At 42.2% G+C, this 21,955-nt stretch overlaps 1 protein-coding gene across 3 annotated transcripts in view; it reads right to left on the minus strand.

The window, feature by feature from the left end:
• The window catches only part of lrrc7 (leucine rich repeat containing 7), a 135,301-nt gene extending 115,434 nt beyond the window's left edge, over positions 1-19,867 (minus strand). For 2 of the 3 annotated variants that reach the window (XR_007194572.1, XR_007194570.1), the window contains exon 1: positions 19,577-19,867. The gene's annotated coding sequence lies outside the window, so the exon portion shown is untranslated. Of the gene's footprint in view, positions 1-19,329; positions 19,428-19,576 lie in introns of those variants that run through there. The other variant, XR_007194571.1, reaches the window with a different exon arrangement.
• Between the last annotated feature and the right edge of the window lie 2,088 nt (positions 19,868-21,955).

Below are 21,955 nucleotides of genomic sequence, written 5' to 3' on the forward strand. Positions count from 1 at the left end.
AAAGTTAAATTGGAATTCACATTCCTTGTCCCGAGTGGAGTGACCATGTTGCTCTGACCTTCTTCTGTCGAAACCTATTTAGATGAAGATTCTACTGAGACAGAGCCAAGTGGGTCCTTAACCGAAATCACTCATTATACGCTTAATCCAAACTATCAGAGCATAGGGCTTCTACCTCTCCGTCGTAACATCTCATCAGGCTGGAATCATTATGGGATTATGGGGGACTCTTCAATATAAGATGAAAAACAAGCAATTTTATTTTACTGAGCTGAATATATGATAATGGCCTACTTTGTGGATATGAGTTCTGCATTTAGACTAGTCCTCCATCTATGTGTGTGTGTGTGTGTGTGTGTGTGTGTGTGTGTGCCCTTTCCTAGGACCACTTAAGCCTACACAGGCCAATAGATAACTGAAGCCATGACGTGGCGTTGCCAAGGTAGCAATTTCACTGGATCTACACAAATCAATCTAACCATTTGTGACCATAACTGTGACTTTCTTAATCTATTTAACTAATTTTACAACGTTTCTATGATAGTTAGCAATACATTTTTTATACTGTAGGCAATAGAACATTAAACATGTTTAAACTTCTAGCCTACATTTAAAAACAAATTGTGATGCCGCATGTCTACATGCAATAATACTGATACCACGAAAGATTGTCTAGATCCACAGAAATTGTCGTCATGGAAACTGTACATCACACTTCAGTAAGTGTCTCCTTATTTGTCATTATTGTCACTTGCTGTCACGGATGTGACAAAGCTCCTTCTCACTCTCCTACACCGTCTTAAACAACATTAGGGCTGATGAGGTTTTGTTGAAATCCTCGTGGTCCCAAAACATGAGTCTGTTACCCTGAATAAGACTGGAAAAAAATCACTAGCCTACAGTATCAACATCTCTGTATGCTAAACAAGCCTGTAGGTGCTGCCTTGTTTATGCACAAAGGTGAGTCTGAATTCAGTTGGATGGCTCAAACACTCCTACGCACACCAAACTGCCCGGAAGGAAACAGGTACACAGAACTAGAATGGTGTACAGTATGCAACAGATTACTGAAGATGAACTGAGTCACCGAACAATAATGTGAACAATTCAGTAGTTTGGACACCTTTTAATATCTTAATGAAATACAGACACTAATAAAATAAAATAAGGTGTAAAATCTACTACTACCATGTTCTTTTGTGTACCAGTTAAACTAAAAAAGCTTCATCCCAGTGGCTCCTGGCATCCCAGTGAACTTAAATGTGTACACAATTCACAACCACCTCTTCTAGTTCAGCAGTACTCAAGGACAACATCCAAGCGAGATGCTTAAGCATCCCAAACAAGCGTGTATGTGGGCCGTTAAGCTCTATGATGCTTTCAGACGATGCCTTTCCTCCTCCCCCGCACGTGCACAACTGCCTCCATGTGAATGCTAGATGGGAGGCCGTGCATCTAGCCAGCCAAGTCAAACAGCCAGGAACTGACTCATTAAGATCATACTGGCCAAAACCATGTAAGGGCAAAGCTATTACTACACGCGGGCATGGTGTTGCCCAGTGGCTATGAGTCAGGCTCTTTCAAATGTGAGCTGCTTGTGCGCATAACATCAGCACTGACCCCGAGGCCGCACAGTCTAATCATAGGCACAGGGCAGGCCGGCTTGGCTGGGCTGAGGCTGAGTCCGAGGCGGCTTCGTATGGAGCATCAAGCAGCAACATGTCTCTGATCCTCACGTGCGTCAACACACTTCTACACAGCCATCCTCAACCTCCACATCTGCCATATACATACATGCATACATACGTACAGCACATTATAGCAGCACACTGTGCTTTTTGGCTGTCAACAGTAATTATATAGGACCGTTACATCATGTCACGCTAGTCTACAAAGGATATACCAGTGCTGCTCACATCTGTGTGTATATATACTGTATGTGTGTGTATGTATGTGTGCGTGAGTGTGTGTGTGTGTGTACATGTTCACACATCTCAAACTGGTGTAGGCTGTCAAGACAGCAGCTGTGGTCTGCACAGATGTGGCCTGGATGTGGTCTGGAGTCAGGTCAGATAGGCTCAAGGGTAAGATCACACCTGTGAGTTTACAATGTTGGAGAATGAATGTTCTAAAGATCTGGGTCAATTGAGCTGGAGCGGTTGACGCAATAACCCTATAGTCACTGGGTTGACGTCATAAACCTCACTGGCAGGAACGTTCAGTGGATCACCATGCAATATTCATGCATACTGTATAACATGGAGTTTTAGAATCTTGCATTGCTGATGAATGCATTATTTTATTACAGTGTTCAAAACTCTGACTCACTCTGGGTGTGTTTAAGGAGGGACCGTGACAGGTCACACACAGTGCAGATCATGCTATCACTGCAAATGGCTGTGTGTGTGAGCAAGAGAATAATGATGGCAGCAGTGTTTTGAACTGGACTAAATCCAGATCAGATTACAGTTTTTCTCAGTCGCTTTGGTGCTTTTCTCACATCACTATTAACATTTGCACAGCAGTTAGTGCAATTCTCAAAACAATTAGTGCAAACTGCAAAACATAGTGGATGACCTGCAAAAGCACGTCACTTGCTCAAAATCTCAATGATGCTTTCAGGAAATGCAGCACAGATCTGGTGCTGACCTCGTATGTCAGATGTGTGAAGGGTATATGTGAGTGTTACCAACTGAAGGTTCTATTTGATGATACAATAATCAACTCAAACAACAGTTTTGATTGACAGTAAATGTAAATGATTAATTTATACAGTAAAATCCAAGATTCAAAAATCAAGAGATTTGTCTCATGCATGATTGTACATGTACGACAGCAGTGGAATGTGGGTTGCTACAACTCCCAGCCCCACTCCTCAAAAGGGACTCAGGGTAGGGAGTGGGGCTGGTTGCTCCTGGTGGTTGGGCCGACCCACCGAGTGAGGAGCCTGCAGAAGCTTGAGGGCAGCCGTTGCTGCGCGCTGGAGAACGGAACACGGAGAGCATGTTTTATTTGTGACTTCACACAGAGAACACTGAGTGGGCCGGCAACCAGGCATGCTACACAGAGTTACCATGGAAACTGCAGAGAGCGGAGGAGAGAAGTGCAAGACAGAGGCTGCGAGTTAAGTTCTGTCATTTAATCAGCTGATGCTCACCGCATAGGTTATGCCACACAACACACACACTACAGGCAGCTGTGGGATGTTGTCTGAGTGTCTGTGCTGGAATGAACCTATTTGGGAATAAACTCAAGCATCTCAACCATGCCAGTAGCAGCATGCTCATCTCCCAGTTGAAGTAAACAATGGCTGAAGGCAATTTAAATGTATTGTCAACATGGCTGTTCAGTAAGTCACAATCAGTATCTCGTCCATATTCCCCCAGGGAGAGGCCAGAGGCTTGGGTGGACATGGGACATTCAAGAGATAATGAGCAGGAACCGAAACAGGACACAGTAGAGCACAACACACGGGCCCCCGCACCACCGTCTGGCCGAGACAGTCAACGTACGACACCACAGCTCCATCTACTGACCACAGCCAGGCAGGCACGCGTCACACACCTCGGGTTAGGAGAGAGAAGCACAAATCACAGACCATGAGTTAGGAGAGAATCACAGACGTCATGTTAGAGAGAACTATTTGCTCATCTACAGAATCTTCAGAAGCAGGCCCATATCACAGACCTCATGTTAGTAGAGAGATGTGTTTTAATGTGAACCACAGCACACCTCTTTGCCCTCAGTCACATGATCATGAAGAACATGATCATTTTCCTTATGATCCAAAGACAGAAAATTGTCCCTGTGTTCCCATGGCTTGTAATTTTAAGGGAAGCTACTCAGACGGCTTAGGTAGAGGAGTCGTCATGATCTTTTGCCCCAGGGTCATGAGATAATCAAAGGACCATCACCTTTCTGTTTTGATTAGCTCTGCTATAGCATAAGATCCACCGGATCATGCATATTAACCCTAGACTTTATTTATTGCTTAAGTGGCGTATATGCATTTAATACATTAAACCCTAATGTCAGCATCACATCCATTTAATCCGAGTCACCGGCCCCCTCTATAATGACAGGGATGGGTCCAAATTAATCTACTTGGCAATGTATATTCATCTATTAAATCAGCAGGCCAACCTCTGAACCAATTAATCTACAGAGAAAAGCACACACAACTGATGCAGATATCCTATTAGGAAATAAGACTTTGATAGAGCCAGCATGGGATTAAGTAGTAAGGCTTTCCTTCCCTGCAGCCTCTGATGAAATAGACTGTTTGATTAGGTCTAAAGACATAGCTAAAGAGATTGTGTTGTATAACATGGTTTGAAGGGGTTTTCAGGAATTAGGTCTACTGTGACAGGTCTACTGTGTTTAATATCTTTAAATTGGTTATATTCATCATCATTTAAATCCGCACACCAACTTGGACAGCAATTATTGTATTCTATACAGAAAAGAACACCTACCCATATAAATATCACTACACTATGTGCAAAAACTGATGGGTTTATATCAATCGATCTATACTGACATTTTAGACAATGTCTACTGTTAACATTTCTATACAAATTCATCAAATTGAACTGGAATTAATACCCTACATTGTTAAGATAGTTCTCTTCCTCTTTCCTATCAGTTTTTCATTGAAATCACAATCATTCTTCACCTGAAATTCAAGACAAAATGAGAAAATCAGTGGCCGGTGGGTCTTCAATGCAGTGTTATCAATGTGTGCAAGTAGCATATACCACAAAATAATATCAGACTACAATGACAAATGAGCACAAAGGAGATTGCCCCACCCGAGAGCAATAGACTACACAACTCACAATACATTTACAAACAGATCGTTCAGTGAAATTACCGAAAAGGTGTTTATGTATGTATATTCTACTTGGCTGAGGAAAGGAATGATGGGGAAACTCAACAACGAGATCAACTAATCACAAAAAGCAGAATGCAAAAATCGGACTATTATAATAACAGTTATAAGAATGCCAATGTACTGTAGCTAAAGGCAGTCACTGGGGCAGTCCTATCTCTGGCTCTCTCTCTCTGTCTCTTCTGCCTCTGTCTGCCCTTCCACCCCTCTCTCCATCTCCCTCCCTCTCTCTCTCTTCTGTCTTATCCTCCCCCTCCCTGTCTCCCTCTACATGTGTCTCTCTCGCTCCCTGTCTCTCCTTCCATATCTCACCCTCTCTCTCTCTCTCTCTTTGTGTGGGCTGGTGCTGGTGAGTGGGTGATATGAGGGAAAAGATCACAGCAGTAGTGGAGTGAGATGAGCTGAGTCACCAGGGATAATCCCTCCCTGAGTCCACTCTGCTGCCCCCAGTAAATGCCCCTACACACCCCACCACCAACCTGCTGCGTCATGCAAACAAAACACCACAACGTCATCCACATACACACAACTTATCCAGATCATGTGATCAGCAACACACAGTATATGACATGATCCATATGAATCAAACTGCACCAGCAACCTGCTGTGTCATGCAACACAACACACCGTCATGACATTATCCACATACACCAAACTCTCATCTGGAAACACCCATGAGCTTAGCAAGATCAACAACTCACATATGACACAATCCATATGAATCAAATTGCACAAAAAATAATTTATCATTCAACAAATGACCAGGGTTGGAATTTCACAGCGGCCACAACGGCCATGCCCCTTGCATTGGCCGTGGTGCCCCTTTGAAAATCGGAGGTTTACAATCCACTGTGGCCTATTCTGTTTTGCGTCCGACTAATAGCGATTTTTATTTAGCCTATGGCCTGTCAAAATGATCTAAGCATTCACAACGCTAATTAATGTAGTCTTTTGTGCAGTGGAAAAAGTGACAGCGTACACCAAGAAAGCGTCCAAATTCACCCATTCTTCTCTGTAGAACTACTCACCAAGTAGCCTGCTCATCACACAGACATCACATGTATCACATCACATGAAAGAGCTTTTTCTCAGCTTTTAAAAGTTGCATCAGCGATGGCGGGGTAATGTCACTTCTGTTGATGTTCAAACAAAACAGAGAGCTAGCTCGCTACTCCCTCCCTCTCCCTCCCGTGCAATTGAAACTCTCCTAAATGCGCATCTTGTCGATTATTGGTTGGAACACTATTTTGCCTTTGAGTGGTTGGCTAACACTTGGTTAGCAATTGTTTTTGTGTGCAGATCTCAGAGCCTTAATATCTTTAAATTGGTTATATTCATCATCATTTAAATCCGCACACCAACTTGGACACCAATTATTGTATTCTACACAGAAAAGAACACCTACCCATATAAATATCACTACAGGTAGGCTGCCTACAGAGATGTGGGTTTCATAGCAGTGAAACAGACTTCCTTTGAAACTGCCTGTAATGCTGTCTGCTGTAATGCTATAATGCTAATATGTTCTGCCTACAGGCTCAGGAGAGCTGAATTCTAGGAAATAGCCTACAAGTGTAGGCAATTAACCAGCTACCTACCAAACCCTCCACATAAATAATCAACATGGATTTCTGAGTGGGTTGATTGCTTTTAATATGGCACTGCTTAGCAAATGTAATTTCTGACTGTGATATTCAGATTTCAACACGAGGAAATGTGCACCCTTCAGACAACAAATGGGAATAAATGGCCAATCTCTGATCCTGCTGGCAATGTGATTACACAGCATGGTGATGAGGTAGTGCAGAGATGGTGATTGCACCCTACAGTGTTAACCGTCAAATTCACTGTGGTGACAAAAGTACACCTGCGTCTCATGTCAAGTGTGTATGTGTGTGTGTGTGTGTGTGTGGGGGGGGGTTCAAGGCAGAAGAAAAACACAGTGACAGTACCACCATAGAAAATGAACTACAACACTGACAGTGAATATATGTGCATGTCAAATGAAGTTTCCCTAGACTGTTCATCTCCTATCCAAACCCAATCCCTAACCGTAATCATAAACTGTTGTTAACAGAGTGCAACAGAGAGTTTGTTTATAATCTGGGCATCTAGTCTAATAGACCATCCAAGTAAAGTGTGTCCATACTGTCCTCCTATAGCCTACCTATACCTGGTAAATTCCACAAGCACCTATTTCATCTAGGGTCTGATTTCCAGAGAATACCATAATTGTCTTTCTGCACTGTCCGGTAATTTCTTTCGGATGTTGGCATCTGCTAAATGAACTAATGAACTAACTGAATACTAAGTCTATTCTCCTCACTCAGAGGTGATGCCAACAGCGGCCACAATGCCCAGGTATCCGTCGGGTAATTTCCTCAACGCAGCAAAGGGCCTGCAGTGGGGGGCTGATGGTGCTGGTGGTGGGCATTCAGAAAACCTCTTATGACTCACACTGCGCAAGACACCGGCAGTGTGGATGGAGGCGGAAAACAAATTGATCTACATGAGAAGTACATCACATTTTGCAATACTGATAATGAACACCGGCTCAGGAGCAATCAATACACTCAGAGCAAGCAATAAACCATTAGCTCCTTCAGCCCATCATAAGGGAGTAATAGCCATGCTTACAAAGCCATGAGCATAATGGTGTCTGATAGTAATGACATCTTCGCACTCATGTACAAACACAGGCCCTGTTATTCTCATCTAGGTGAACTTATGACGGCTGACATCCTACTGGCGTTATTAGCGGAATGAATATTCATGTTAGCAAAACGCTATTTGCCGGCAAAACTCGGCATGTTGAGAAAGACTGGAAGTGCAATTTGTCACACACACAGACACAGACACACACACACATACAGAAAATAAATATACACACCAACACACACAGACACACATACGCACACACCATCACACACACACACACACACACACACACACACACACACATGGGTCATTGACAAATAAGGCTTCTAAAAATGTGTTGTTAAAAAAAATCTTTTCAAAATGGACAGAATGCATTTGTTTAAGTTGGAAGGCTGTGTTTAAAGTGCCCATATTATGAAAAAAAAATCACTTTTTCTAGGATTTGATGTGTTATTGTGTGCCTCTGGTGCTTCCACACGCATACAAACTTATAACACGTATAAAAAAATAAACATCCATGTTGTTTTGAGTGAGATAAGGGTTTCTGGATGTATCCTGCCTTCAGTCTCCAGGGTGAGCTGGTCAAAATCGGCAAGGCTTTTGACGCCACAAGCCGAAACATTTAAATATTCCCACCCACCACCTCCTTTTAGGGCAATTATGTTACGTGGATATAATGGAAACCTATGGAGCTGCATCGAAGTGGGCAGGGAAAAGGATTTATACTTACTAAATCGTTGAACAAACGTGAACAAAATGCACAAAATAAGGTTGGTGTAAGAGTTATCTGTTTGTTCATGGGATTCATTCTTATTCTATCACTTATTCTAATTTCCTACAACTAGGTGGCTTATGTTGTAGGCTACTGAAGTTCCACTGTTAGATAGCTAGCTAGCAAGCTAACCGTTTAGTGTTAGCTAGGGGCTAAATTCGTCCTCTCAACACTGGAGTATTGGAAACGAATTAGGTTGGTAGTGTACATAGTTTCGGCATGAGTCAGTTACATATACACATTTCTTCATAACCATTGTGTTAGTAGCCTAAAAGGATTGAATGTCCTGTGAATCAATATGTAACGTGTGACTAGCATCTAGCTGTCTTTCCCATTGGAATCAATAGCCATGTTTGCATAGACATTTTTATTTAAGTCCGATTGAAATGAATCTGACTTGTTTACATGGACGCTAAATAATCTAATTGGCAATTATTGACCAAGATAATATCACAGTGCTTCATCTGAGAAGATGCAGTTCTAGCCTAACTATACTATGTAAAACAAAGGTGTAGTAGATGTTAGGGGATTTTGAATTGGCGTGTTTCAAACGTTGCATAATCAACACCCCACCTCTCCGCACCAAGCCTACGAGTTCAACTGTTTTTTAAGCCTCCATATCTCAGAAAATAATGTAGATACAAGCTTAAACCTTTGCACAGTAGTTGTTGGGTCAAATTTAGCATTATTGACATAAAGTATGAAGAAAAGCCAAGATGGTCAGGCGAGGCTGGAGGCATTTGTTGATTTGGCACGAATGACCCTGGTAAGTTAATGGAGTGGGGCGTGGGTAAGTGAGCAGCAGCTCATTAATATGTAATGAGCAGCAGAAACAGCACACTTTGAAAGGGACTGAAAAAGAGTGTAATAGAGGTAGGTAAGAATCTTTACTTAAAAAACTATTTCCAGCAAACAACTTCAGAAACATGTTTTCTGGAACTCATAGACCTATTTTAACTTGTTGAAAAATAGTCATAATATGGGCACTTTAAACAAGTCTTAATGGCTGTGCAACATGTACAGGGGTGTTACTGTAATACATTTTCAGACTGTATTTACGATTTCACCACCCAAAAAATGTCAGGTGGCACAATCAAAAATGTACCTGTGCTTTAATACATTATTATTTAGTTGACCTTGGTAACTTATGAATACTTTATTGTGTACTTTATTTATTCACATTTTAATATTTTATTAAAATGTGAATAAATATTAAAATATGAATAAATACTTTACAAATGAAAAAAGTATATTGTTTACTGTAATAGAATAATTAGGTACAAGACATTTTTCAATCATTTGTTTAATTACTACTATGTTTTGATTAAAATTAGTATTTCCCCTGGTTGCACCACCTGACGATGTACAATGTCACGTCACTGACCCACACACACACACACACAGTCATATACACACAAAAAATAAATACACACACACACAGAGAAATAGGTCTGATATAACTGTCTCTGAAGCGGTGATGTGGTGAAGTGCTTGTGAGCTCCTGTAGTTGATGATTGTATATTGGTGCGGTGCGGTGGATGGGCTCAGTGTGCAGTGGCGTTTTGATGTGGCGGCTGAGTGGAGCGGCAGAGCAGGGGGGTGGACTTCATTTCAAGGGGTCATGGGATTGACTGACACATCATGTTGCTCTACCCTGCTGGGTAAAGGAACTCTGAACGCAGGCGTGCCCATCAGCAAGCAGGGACTGCTGCTGACTTGAAGAATAACACACAGCACACACCAAGCACATAGGCTACACCACACAGAGAGAGAGAGAGAGAGAGAGAGAGAGAGAGAGAGAACACACACAGAGTGAAACAGAAAAGAGGAAAAGAAAAGATTACAATAAGATGGAACAGAACAAAGAATAATTTACTGTAGAATAGAACAGAATAGAAACAGAAAACAAGTGAAATAGAACAGAAGAACACAACTGCACAGAACAGGATGAAACAAAAGAAAACAAATCAGGACAACACTGCAGGTGCAGTTGCACGTTCTAAGTATGAGTTAGAACAGGACCAGACCGAACAGAACGTGACAAAACCAAAGAACCGGACAGAACTCTTAAAACCAGCATGAACCAAGTCATGCACCTCAGCAAACCTGTGATCCTCTCATGGTCATCAGCAGCCACGTTTACATGGACACTTTTAATCTGATTAGAAACGGAATAACAGCACAATCGAAATAAAAATAAAAATATAAACACGGAATCGAATAAAAATGGCTGATCCGAATTTTAATCGGAATGAAAGAGGTGGTGTAGTCCGTTCCTATTCTGATTGAACAGCCATGTATACGGTCAATCGGATTGCCTGCTGAATCTTCTCAAGGAAAAGTAGGCAACAACGGCTATTCCGATTCTAAAGCGCTTGAGAACACCTGATCGGAATAGAATGCACAAATTTTATCGGAATGACAAAAAAACTGTCCATGTAAATTTGGCTAGTGTCATGAATTTCAGCATTAAGATGATTCAGACATCAATAACAAAATCAATGATGGTCATGTTTACATAATGTCAGGTAAACGTGTGATGTTTGCTACATGCATGTTGGTCATCTTATGTGAACTGTTAAAATGTAAATGAAACTCATCTTCTACTAAGAGGAAGAAGGTCTAGTTACCTGACACCTGAATGGCAGGGAAAGCCAGTAAACATCTGACCTTACAATGTTATTTCTGATCTACTGTATATCATTTCATCATCTAAAATCTGTGCATTGCACAGTCCATTCAAACAGGTTTGAGCAAGCTTCTTTTTTAAACTCATGCACTTAACTAAATTACCATACTGGCATGCAAAGAAAATCAGACAATGTATTTAAAGAAAAACTTATTTTTCACAGGATGAGTAGTCTAGCCATCCCTAATTAGATGTTTTGTCTAGTCATTGCTAAGATGTTTTGTCTTAGTTTGTTTTGATGTCTCAGCACAAGAACAACAACATGATTTTTGCAACAAATTGTGTGCAGTCCATTTTGCAGAGTACTTTGATCAAACTGGATTGACAGGCATTTTGACTGCCGTAACAAGGAAAGAGGACTTGTCCTTCAACAGGTGTGTGAATTCAAGAGAGGTGTCAAGTTTTCTATATAAATCCATCCTTCCACTATGAAGCACTGTATGCAAAACTGGTTGTTACAGCAATTCTGGGAGTTATGAAGAGAGAGGGAGAGGGATTGTGTGTCTCAAACAGAATACAAATCTGGGCTGAATTTGATAGTGCCGGCTCCAGTTTTTCTCTCACATCTCTCTATCCCTCCCTCCCTCCCTCTCTCCCTCCCCCTCTCTCTCCTTCTCTCACTTGCTCCTGCCTCTAGAGTGCTTTATAAGAGGCTGTGAAGGGAAAGATGGAGAGCTATGTTAGCTGGCTTTGGTCCACAAAGTCCTCTTTTTTTAACGTAGGGCCCAGCGTGAAAGTCAGTATCTCGTCTAAAATCCACTCAAGCTGCCTTACGCCACTGAAATACTGTGGCATGACACAGTGCAGGAGGGAAATATCTTTTAATTAGTGCCTGTGCTTCAATATGCCCTAGAGCAGACAAATGAAGGTTGGAGAGTGCAGGCCTTTGGTGTGGTATGGTGTCATGAGCACCACATGAGGTTTTTCCCATTCCGGCCTTTCCCGCACACACATTGAGTCGTTCAAAAAGAGATGACCTTTACAGGGGTGTAGTGTTCATTAGCAAGCATTGCACCACAGAGTGAGATGGAAGTGATGATCTCTGTATTGGCAAGCAGCATTCCACGTCTGCCGGTGCCTAGTTTGCTGGAAATGAATAGAGGAAGAAATCAAAACAACAAACACTCCTTCTTTGGCATATTCCAGGCAAACCAAGTAGGCAGAGATATTTGATGTGCTCGTACCATGTGTATCGTACCAAATGTATGAGCTTTTGATGTATATATATATATGATGTACTCGTACCATATGTATGAGCTTTTCCCAATGCACAAAAGAACAATACCACTAATGCTCAAAATAGTCTGCAAAGCACCCTGGGTGCATTCACAAGTGTCCGTAGACCTGCCCAAATATGATCGGATCACCTCATCTCACAAGTTAATTCCAGGTGTGAACAGGGCCTCTCGCTTTCTCTCCCTCTCTCTATCCACCCCCCTCCTTTTCCCTCTCTCTCCCTCCATCTCTCTCTTCCCCCCTCCCTTCCTGAGAGCCTCAGTGAGGCTGCTGTATTGCAGGTCTCGCTGTGGGAGGTTAACTGGTACAGTAGTACGCACCCCGCTTGGCACCCGAAACAAGCAGGCAGCCAGAGAGCGCATAGGGCCCCAGCACAGAGGCTCCTCTTACGGGCAGGGGCCGCTCTCCGTCAGCCACTCGACTGGAACCGAGCTGCTGATGCCGCCACGCTCCTCCTCATCGCACCAACAACCCCCCCCCCCCACCCCCAAACAGAATAACAGTGCAAAGTGCAGACACCCACGCACTGTTTAAAATGAAAGCTCGCCTGTGGGCGGACAAGCAGGAGCTGAAGCCAGAGCTGAGCTGATGAGGAGAGAGAGGAAGAGGAGAGGAGAGAGGTGAAGAGAGAGGATAGAAGAGGAGAGGACAAGAGCGAGGAGAAGAGAAGAGAGGAGAGGAGGGGACAGGAGAGATGAGAGGGGACAGGAGAGAGAATGAGAGAATGAAAAAGTAGAGGAGAAGAGAGGAAAGGACAGAAGAGAGGAGAGGACGGGAGAGGAAAGGAAAGGAGTGGAAAGGAGAGAGGATAGGATGGGAGATGAGAGAAAATAGGAGGAAAGGAGAAGGAAGGAGAAGAGAAGAGCAGCAGTAGTAGTAATATGAGGTCAGGAGAGCAGGAGATGACCTCTCCATATTCATGACCAGAGCGCAACTCAACCCAACCCAACCCAACTCAGCGAAGCAGAGCAGAGTGAGGACGAGTCAAAGTGCTGACAGCCACGAGGCCATGGGAGCTCTGGGGTTTCTCCACCACAACCAGCCCATGGTCAGCCAGAGGGCCGCTTCACACAGCCACAGCACTCCTGCAACGTCCTCCAAGGAATATGGTTTGCAGTGTTTTCCTAGAAATTCAGGCCGCTACCAAGCTGAAGCCTGCCCAAGACAAGATGCATGTCAGAGGGAAAGTATGCATAAAAAACAGTAAAATAAGCCTTTCCAGTCTAAAGTAAAGAATTAAAAATAAAAAAAAACAATGCTAGACCTTACAAAATCTGCAAATTCAAACAGATATGGGATACGAGTCTTTCTCTCCCACAGAAGCTAAGCTCCGCTGTCTGGTTCATCTGTGTGGGCGGTTGCAGCTCTTCGTGGCTTTTCCACAATGGCTACATCCTGGAGCGCCACACAACCTGATCCAAAGCGCAGCACAGCCGATTCCACCATCAGCGAGTCTGAATGGGTGATAAATTCAGAGCCCGCCTGACTCATGCGTCTGTGGTGGTGGTGCGTCCATCCAGATTTTTTTGGGGTGCAGGCTCGAAGATTCTCCCCCGGTTGAATAATGTGCTAATGATAACGAGGCGATAAAGCCGGTGCCAGGTTGCTTGTGTGGGCCTGCCTCGCACTGCAGGGCCCGTGCTCCATGGAAACCCAGGCAGATATGCTCTGCTAATTACATGACCTGCTGACAGATGTCGGCACAAAGGGAGAAAAACACACCAAGCAACATTTGGGTGTAGGAGACTTGTGAAATGAACTTCTGCTCCATATCCCACTTAAAAAGCCTGGAAAATTTGACAGTACGCCTATTCCACAGAACCTCTCACTTACATAAATGCACTGAGGCCACTTAATACCAGTGAAACTAACAAAGAACGTCACACACCTTCTACCCCAGGAATGTACAAAGAACGTCAAACATGTTCTACCTCAGAAATGTACAGTACTGCTGCGCTGGGAGAATTAGCATGCTGAAGATGTCCTGACAGCTTACGGTAAGACTAAAAACAGTGGCTTTAGCAGTGAATACTTAAAAGTCATTTTGTACTACTGGCAGCTTCAAACCTTCATAATTACATCAAAGCTTTTTGTTTTTATTATGATAGCTTTAATATTTACTCACACTTAAGTTTTGTTTTGAGTACACAATAAGATCAGAGAATGTGTTAGCAAGTCAGGAGGCATGACGACAAGCAATTTACAGGCCTGACAAAACAGAGTAGCAATTGGGCTTCTCCAGCCATTTAATGGTTAGCTCGGTCAAAATGGCTCCCAAAACAGGAATTTTCACTCACAATCTGACTGTTTTTCATTACTATCAAGATAAAAGAAGAGCTGCACTAATGGAAAAAAACTTTTCAAAACAACATGGGTTTTTGATTTACATTTTAATCATGTTTTGCTCTTAATCCTGAGTTTCCCTGCTCAAGGATGTGCAGCGAAGTACAGTTAAAGTATGGACTGAGCCCCTTCACTGGCATATTTCTGTTTGGTTTTATTGATGCATATGTAATCAGAACTCCAAATGCTGAAGTAAAGATCACTTCTCTGCTGCAAAATTGGGTGTGCTTTAGTTTTTACGGTTCTCTCAATATACACAACTCTAATTCTTAGAACTTACAGTTCTCTGCTTACGGAGGTAAATATTTAACCACACACAGGCATTACACAGTTACCGGCCTAAATGAAAGTATACAAAGGAAGCCCACATTAGGAAGGTTGGAATCTTTACATTATGCCAAGCAGCCCGGATTTTATTAGAGCTGATAAATGATTGAATCGAGCCGAATTCCAATCCTGTCCCGATTAGAATTGTTGTCTGCTGTCTTGCAGTGTGAGCAGTCAGACGTACAGTGGGAACGCAGCAATTGTGTCCGATTGAAACATGTAGTGTGAGTTAACAAGCCGTACACAACTGTCAAAATCCGGTGTCAGTCCAGATTTAAAGGTTGTTGCATTTACACATCTGCATAGTAGACTGACACTGATTGACTGATTCATTTCTGGACTTGTAAAGATGGAGCTCTGAGCCTGGCTGGCCTCTTTAATGTCACCTTCCCAAGCGAAAGGGAAACACAGAGGAGTGAGAGACTGATCTGAGGACACCTTACCAAGGTTGTGACCACATCCATCAATGCAATCGTCAAACGCCCCAAATGAAAGTGCTCTTTTTCCAAAACAGAGAGCTATATCACTGCCATTAGCAAGTACTCCAGCACCCCCAACCTCGCACACACACACACACACACACACACACACACACAGAGAGAAACACACGCATACAGTGTATACAGACACATGTACATATTCACACACACACATAACACGCATGGAAACACAGCCTATCATGATTGACTTGCAGTCCATGAAGCCACTAAGCACACTCTTCTTCACTGTGGAGATAGTGAAGATGGTATCAATGAACAGCTTAATGGCTTATACTAATAGAAGTCAGACCAGAGTGAGCTATACAAGCCCTTTTATCAGTCTTCATGAGCCATCTCCGTGCAACTAACCACACTATTAACATGTACTGTAGGCCTGTTCTTTAGCATTCTATAATGTGTGCTATAATTAAGCAATTATATAATGAACGTTCTCACTGTCCCTGCTTTGATCATAACATTCCATCCCTTTTCTCTCACGCTCCTAATTTTTACAGTGTTGTGATGAGGATGATGATGATGATGATGATGATGATATGCAGAAGACGAAGAGGAAAAGAAGAAAAAAAGAACTGAAGATTTTCCATGGGACGGGCAAATGTAGGCCAGGGTGACCTAGTTGACAGAGGACCCACTTTCATCTGATTGGCTTCATCAGAGCTATCCACTGAGCGCGCCCAGTCTCGCTCCAAAGCGGATATGTCTGGTGCCCACATCACCGCCTACCAGCAGAGCCAGTCACCTGCAGTGACAGCACTGTTCCCTCCACAGCTACACGACCTGCAGGCAGGCTACACATTCAGCCTGCTGCTCCACTACCTGCATTTTGCTGAGGTTTGCTAAGAAAATCCCTTCATCCCTTGTACCTGAGACTGATCCCCAATCTTTGTTGATATTTGGAATATTAGTAATGATCTTTTGTCATTTTTCTTGTTTAGCTCATTATATTTGCAATGCGTTGCTTAAAGCTACAAACAATTGTACCAGCTGCTGTGCTTAAACTACAATGCCGTCCCAAGGTTTAAGTAAGGTTAGTAAGGATGCCAGAAGGGGCTGAATATTTCCAAAGTTGATTGTGTTTTCTTGCTCTCAATTTCACAGAAAGTGTTACCTGAATATGCATATGCTGTCGGTTTAGCTACCATTCTCATCCTTCTTCTATTCATCATACATTGTTTTGTTTTTTTCAAATTGCATTTCACTACCAGCCAGTAAGTAATAAGAGATACCTCATTATCATGCAAACACCATCATGGTGCTGTGTAAACAATTAGAGTGGATTGTTTTGAGTGGATTAATGTGCTTTAAGTTCTGTTTGCCCACAGTGGACGGATAACTATGCCCACCACCTGCCTCAGCTCCCGTGACGGGAGCATTGTTTCTCTTCGTCTGCGTTACCCCACCGGTCACTCTCTTAAATTGACACGGTGCTGCAGTCATCTATTATCTGTTATAATGTCCATTAGGAGCACTGGCTTGGTTGGTAAATAGCCACACATCCTAGTCATAAAGCTGGTCAAGAAGAAGCTGTTATTTGTGAAGACAGCACATCAAACATAACAAGAGTTCTACACATCAATATGTCCAAGGTTATGCATTTTCTGTGTCTTAACATGACAGATATATGGCTCTTCTTGCTTCTTGCCAGAATGCCCAGGAGAGGAAAGGCGAGGAGTGTCTCCAATGACTTTGAAGACAAAATCACCCCTTGAAGTCTACGACCTTCTTTTGAGTGAGAAGTATCAAGACTTGTGGGCCTGAATATAAAACATCTTAACATGGGCTTCAATACGTATCCAAGAGTGAATGCTATTGTATTAGAGAACATTTTACAAAGAGCAGGTCACAACACAATGTGATATGAGTTATATTAATATATAACTGAACATATACAATTCTGTTGTTCTTATGTTCATAAATATATAAATACCACCAAGATCCAAACATAGTTTGTGTGACTCAGAATACAAGATCAAGAGATGAATACCCACGCACCACAAACAAACCAAGGACACTAAACCCAATCTGAACAACGCTCAGCAAACAAACCCCAATGCCCCCCAAAGCTACGGCCTGTAACTCAACACTGCTGTCCGTCTGGTACATGGGGAACACCACCTCGGGCTACTGGCTATAGAAACCGCAAAGGAAATGGATGAAGAGGCTTCTAAGAAGCCTGTGTGAAGGGCTTTGTCTCTCAAACCATTGTTGCTCTATGTTTTGCTTTTTTGCTTTATTGCCTGCTGTCTTCATCTAGCTGTCAAACAACTAGACCAGGCAACAAAACAGTCATAAAACAAATAACTGGCATCCCCTACACATCGACAAACTGCAGTGCAATCTGTGGAATGCCTGGTGAGTTTGTGACAAGGTATTTGCAGCAGTCGACTGATGGAGAGTGACTAAGAGGGTGGTCCAAGCCTGTTTGTCAGTGGGGTCAAGCTTCACGGAGTCAACGTTAGACCAATGTTGTTCACATAATGAATCTTTTAGACTGATGATGAAGCCTCAGAACTGACCATAATATGCATTTGGGAGTTATGGGACTGAGCATACAAGTGTGTAAGGCACTTGTGCACCATTAAGCAAGTTACCTTTACCATGACTAATGCTGTACAGATACTGTACTTTTATCCACCCCCCCCACCCCCACACACATATCTGAGTGCTCCTCATCAGTATGCAACTGCAGGTTCCTCTGCTTCTTAGTAACTGCACCCATAGCATCATTTTACATACATGACATTAGACACACTAACTGTCCCAGCCGTGAGTGATTTTACTGCATCTGTTTATCAAGAATTCATTCTTAATTTTGTAAATCGGAACACATTCACAAGTGGGCATCTCTTATATTATGTGTCCTCACTTGAATCTACATGTGGGAACAATGAGAACTGTCATTCTTGTATGACATGAGAATCATTATGGCTGCTTCGAGGAACTTTCAGGACTTAAGAGATAGTTGAATTCATTCACATGACTCACTCCACTCTACAAGTGCTAATTAACATGGGTAAAATCTACATGAACAAGAGGACCCATACCCAACACTGTGGGCCCACATTGAATGTTCAAATGTGAATGTGAAATCCACCCACACAGAGAATCCACTTGAACACAGGCTAATGATGACTGCCTTCTTTGAGTCCTATTTAAACATAACGTAGAAACATTACATACACTGAAGGTTTTCTTTCTATGCCTATACAACACAGAAATGTGTGCCACATCATTTCACATAATAAAGCTGGTAAAACAATTAACCTACTTCTCAATTTCAAAATGTCAAAACCTTTGTAGAACAGGGTTACATTTAGAGAAATGAAAATAACTGCGCCAGAACAAGGACACTGAGGATATCTTCAAAAAGGATATCATGTCAATCACGCTGTTGTTAAAGCTTCTTCTGAATTGTAACGGATAAATTTGAGGATGACATAATCGCAAGGCTGCCCACGTAATTTAAGACTGTGAGTTCATTTTTGCACATTACATATACAGACAATAAAATACAATAAAGGCAAATTAAACTGTCCTTTCTATTTTCTAAAGCACAGTAAACTGCAGTATGGCTGCATTGGTCTGTTTGGTTGATTTAGGCGCTCCACAGTGATGCCGTGAGAATGTTTGATTTTCCTCGCGAAATCCAATGCACTTGTGCAGCAAATGAGCCTACCTGGAGTTGATTGCGCATGTTTATTTTCTTAAACATATCAATCCAATCATTACACCAACGATGATATCCTCTGTTTTGAAGATACATTCGTCTACAATTCTTACAAATCTGAATTGCAGAAGTTGCACTGAATGATAAATACTGGTCTCTGCGAGAAATTGCAAATCTCGAGTAAAGCTTAAAGAGATAAGCCATGCACCATCATATCGGGGACCTCATAATAGACCCATATCTTACCGGGTGGTGAGAATTCCGTAAAGTCAACTACATGTAGATAGTTTCGATTTTCATGACAGGCAACAGCCTGCTTTACCTGCAGTATGCACGATGCATCCTCAGACTGATAAAGTAGGCGTAGTTTCACCTCTGCACAATGCAGATGGATAAACCGCTGGAGTACTGGCATGATGTAACGATGCTTCACCGCATGGAGAACACTGGACATATACAAATGTAGCCTATTTGAAAATACAGTTCTACTTACCGCATGGCGCAGGTCCATCTTTAAACCGGGTTGTGGAAGGTCAGTAGATGTAGGTTAAGCGAGTTTCTTCTTACAATCCAGTTAATTTGGGGGGCAGACAATATGTCACTGGAAAGCGAAATTCCCGTCGTCCTGCATTTTCCGTCCTTACTTCATTTCTCTCTTCGCAGTTTCATCTACCCTGAATAGACCTACATTCAACGGCTGCGCTGCTCCTCAGAAATTCAACGTCAATCATACAGGTTAACTGGCAGGAGAAGGTCCCGCCTCTGTGCGTCATGGATTGGCTCCGAAGTTATGGCAAACAACTTTTTTGAGGCGCGATTGTACAGGTGTTCTATGTTAATTAGCTGTGTGTCAAAACATTGGCGGGTTAAATTTAACGATGACCTTTTTTCAAATGCCTATATTTTAATTACTCCCGTCAATCAGGTTACCGAGATTATAAACACTATGACTGGATTCTGTAAATCTGTGATACCGTGTGTGTGGGTCAGAAATGTCTATGACATAGGCCTACGAAATTCCTCTTCTTGAACACAAGCTGCCCACTCTGGTGTAAGGCCAAACATTTCTCATTCAGTGTACAGTATAGGATAAACTACATTTGGACCACACTCTTCACTAGCAAATCACCATAGCAACTGAGGAGATTGATTCAATAGACCTACTGAAAAGAAGTTGTTGTGAATTCCACATCCCTCTGGTTCCTGCTCACAACTACATATATCTTGTCCTCAGCATTGTAGAGAAAGGATTTGGCGTTTGATGTTGTATTTTGATGTGATAGCCTAAATCACAGTTCTATGCAGTTATCAACCTTTTTTGTTGACATGAATTGATTTGAATGTAGTGGTGTAGGCTAGTCATTGCCTGGATCTGCTTTTTGTAGCAAAGTATATCCAACAAGGCAGTGCTTTGGCTACTTATGTATAAGCAGACATTCACAACTATAATATCTGAATACCTCACTACAGAGTATAAAACTTAATTCAAATTTGGTGTGAAATTCTTAACCATGTTGATTATGGAATGATGATAAATTGTCTTAAAGCAACACAGACAAGGCACAGACTTATGAGATTTTGTATGATTTTCGAACACACAAACCTACACAGGAATTCAGAATCTAGTGAATGTCATGATCAGATTTCACCACTTGTGCCTATACTGGAATGTTTTAGAAATGCTGTCACAATCACTCTAGCTCTTTTTTTTACCCTGTCGTCTCTCTATTTTATCACAATAGCATCTCATAATTGAAAAGCCCATATTTATGTGCTGAGTACGAGCTGGAGAGCTGTTGGTAGGTTATCTTCTTCAGAGCTTTCTGCTTTATTTTACAGTTGCTTAGCAACACATTGCAGTAGGGAACGGATGTGTTAAATATATAAATAAAAACTCATAAGAGCTGTTGGTCCTTGGCTGTCAGAGTCCTTGACTCTGGGCCAGTTTGAAATTGTTTTCATGGATAGCCTACCTCATCTGAGAATTGAGCATTGATGAACACAGTGTTTTGTCTCTGGTTGCAAGGCATCTCTCACATGCAAGTCTCTAATTTGTGTTTTTCACACAGCATATGAAACAGTGCCACAACAGTTCTTGTTTTTGGTTGTCACACTGTCATGTTAATTTTGAGTCTTATTTATTTATTTATTTTTACTCTTCACCTGCATATCACAACTTAAATAGTGACGTATACTTCCATCTTCATCAGAAGGTCACACGGTGGAGTAGTGTGACTTGTTTTTATCAGCTGATGTTGTTACGGAGGTTTGATCCACCTGTCAGTTTTTTGACAGGTGGACCACACCTCCTGCTGTCAGTCAGCAGCCCCCCAGGACGGCACTCCAGGTATGGGAGAGCATATATGCTCCCTCATCTCTGTTCATCGTCTTTGGGCTCCGCTTCTTATTTCAATCGCCTCCTTTATCCAGCGGTGGTATCGGTTGTTCTCCTGCTTAATGACTCTGGCATGCAGGAGGTGTGGTCCACCTGTCAAAAAACTGACAGGTGGATCACACCTCCGTAACTACATCAGCTGATAAAAACGCGTCACACTACTCCACCGTGTGACCTTTTGATGAAGACGGAAGTATCCGTCGAAACATGTCAAGGTAAAGAAAAAACATCTACCAATATATGTGAATGTGGACTTCCTAACCAACAGACCTCAGTCTCACTGCGAGGATATCTGCATATCACGTTCAAAAAAGCATGGATAAGCTGAAAGAAACTTTAATTGTGTTGTTCAGTTTTGCAAAATTAATAAATTATAGCTAGTGAAATCATTTCACTAGTCGCAGATAGAAATTATTAGGACACATTCTTGCTGTGGAGACGACACTAGGCTATTCAGGAAATATTTGCGAGATCATT

Source organism: Alosa alosa, chromosome 9 (genome assembly GCF_017589495.1).
Source record: "Alosa alosa isolate M-15738 ecotype Scorff River chromosome 9, AALO_Geno_1.1, whole genome shotgun sequence".
NCBI classification, from domain to species: Eukaryota; Metazoa; Chordata; class Actinopteri; order Clupeiformes; family Clupeidae; genus Alosa; species Alosa alosa.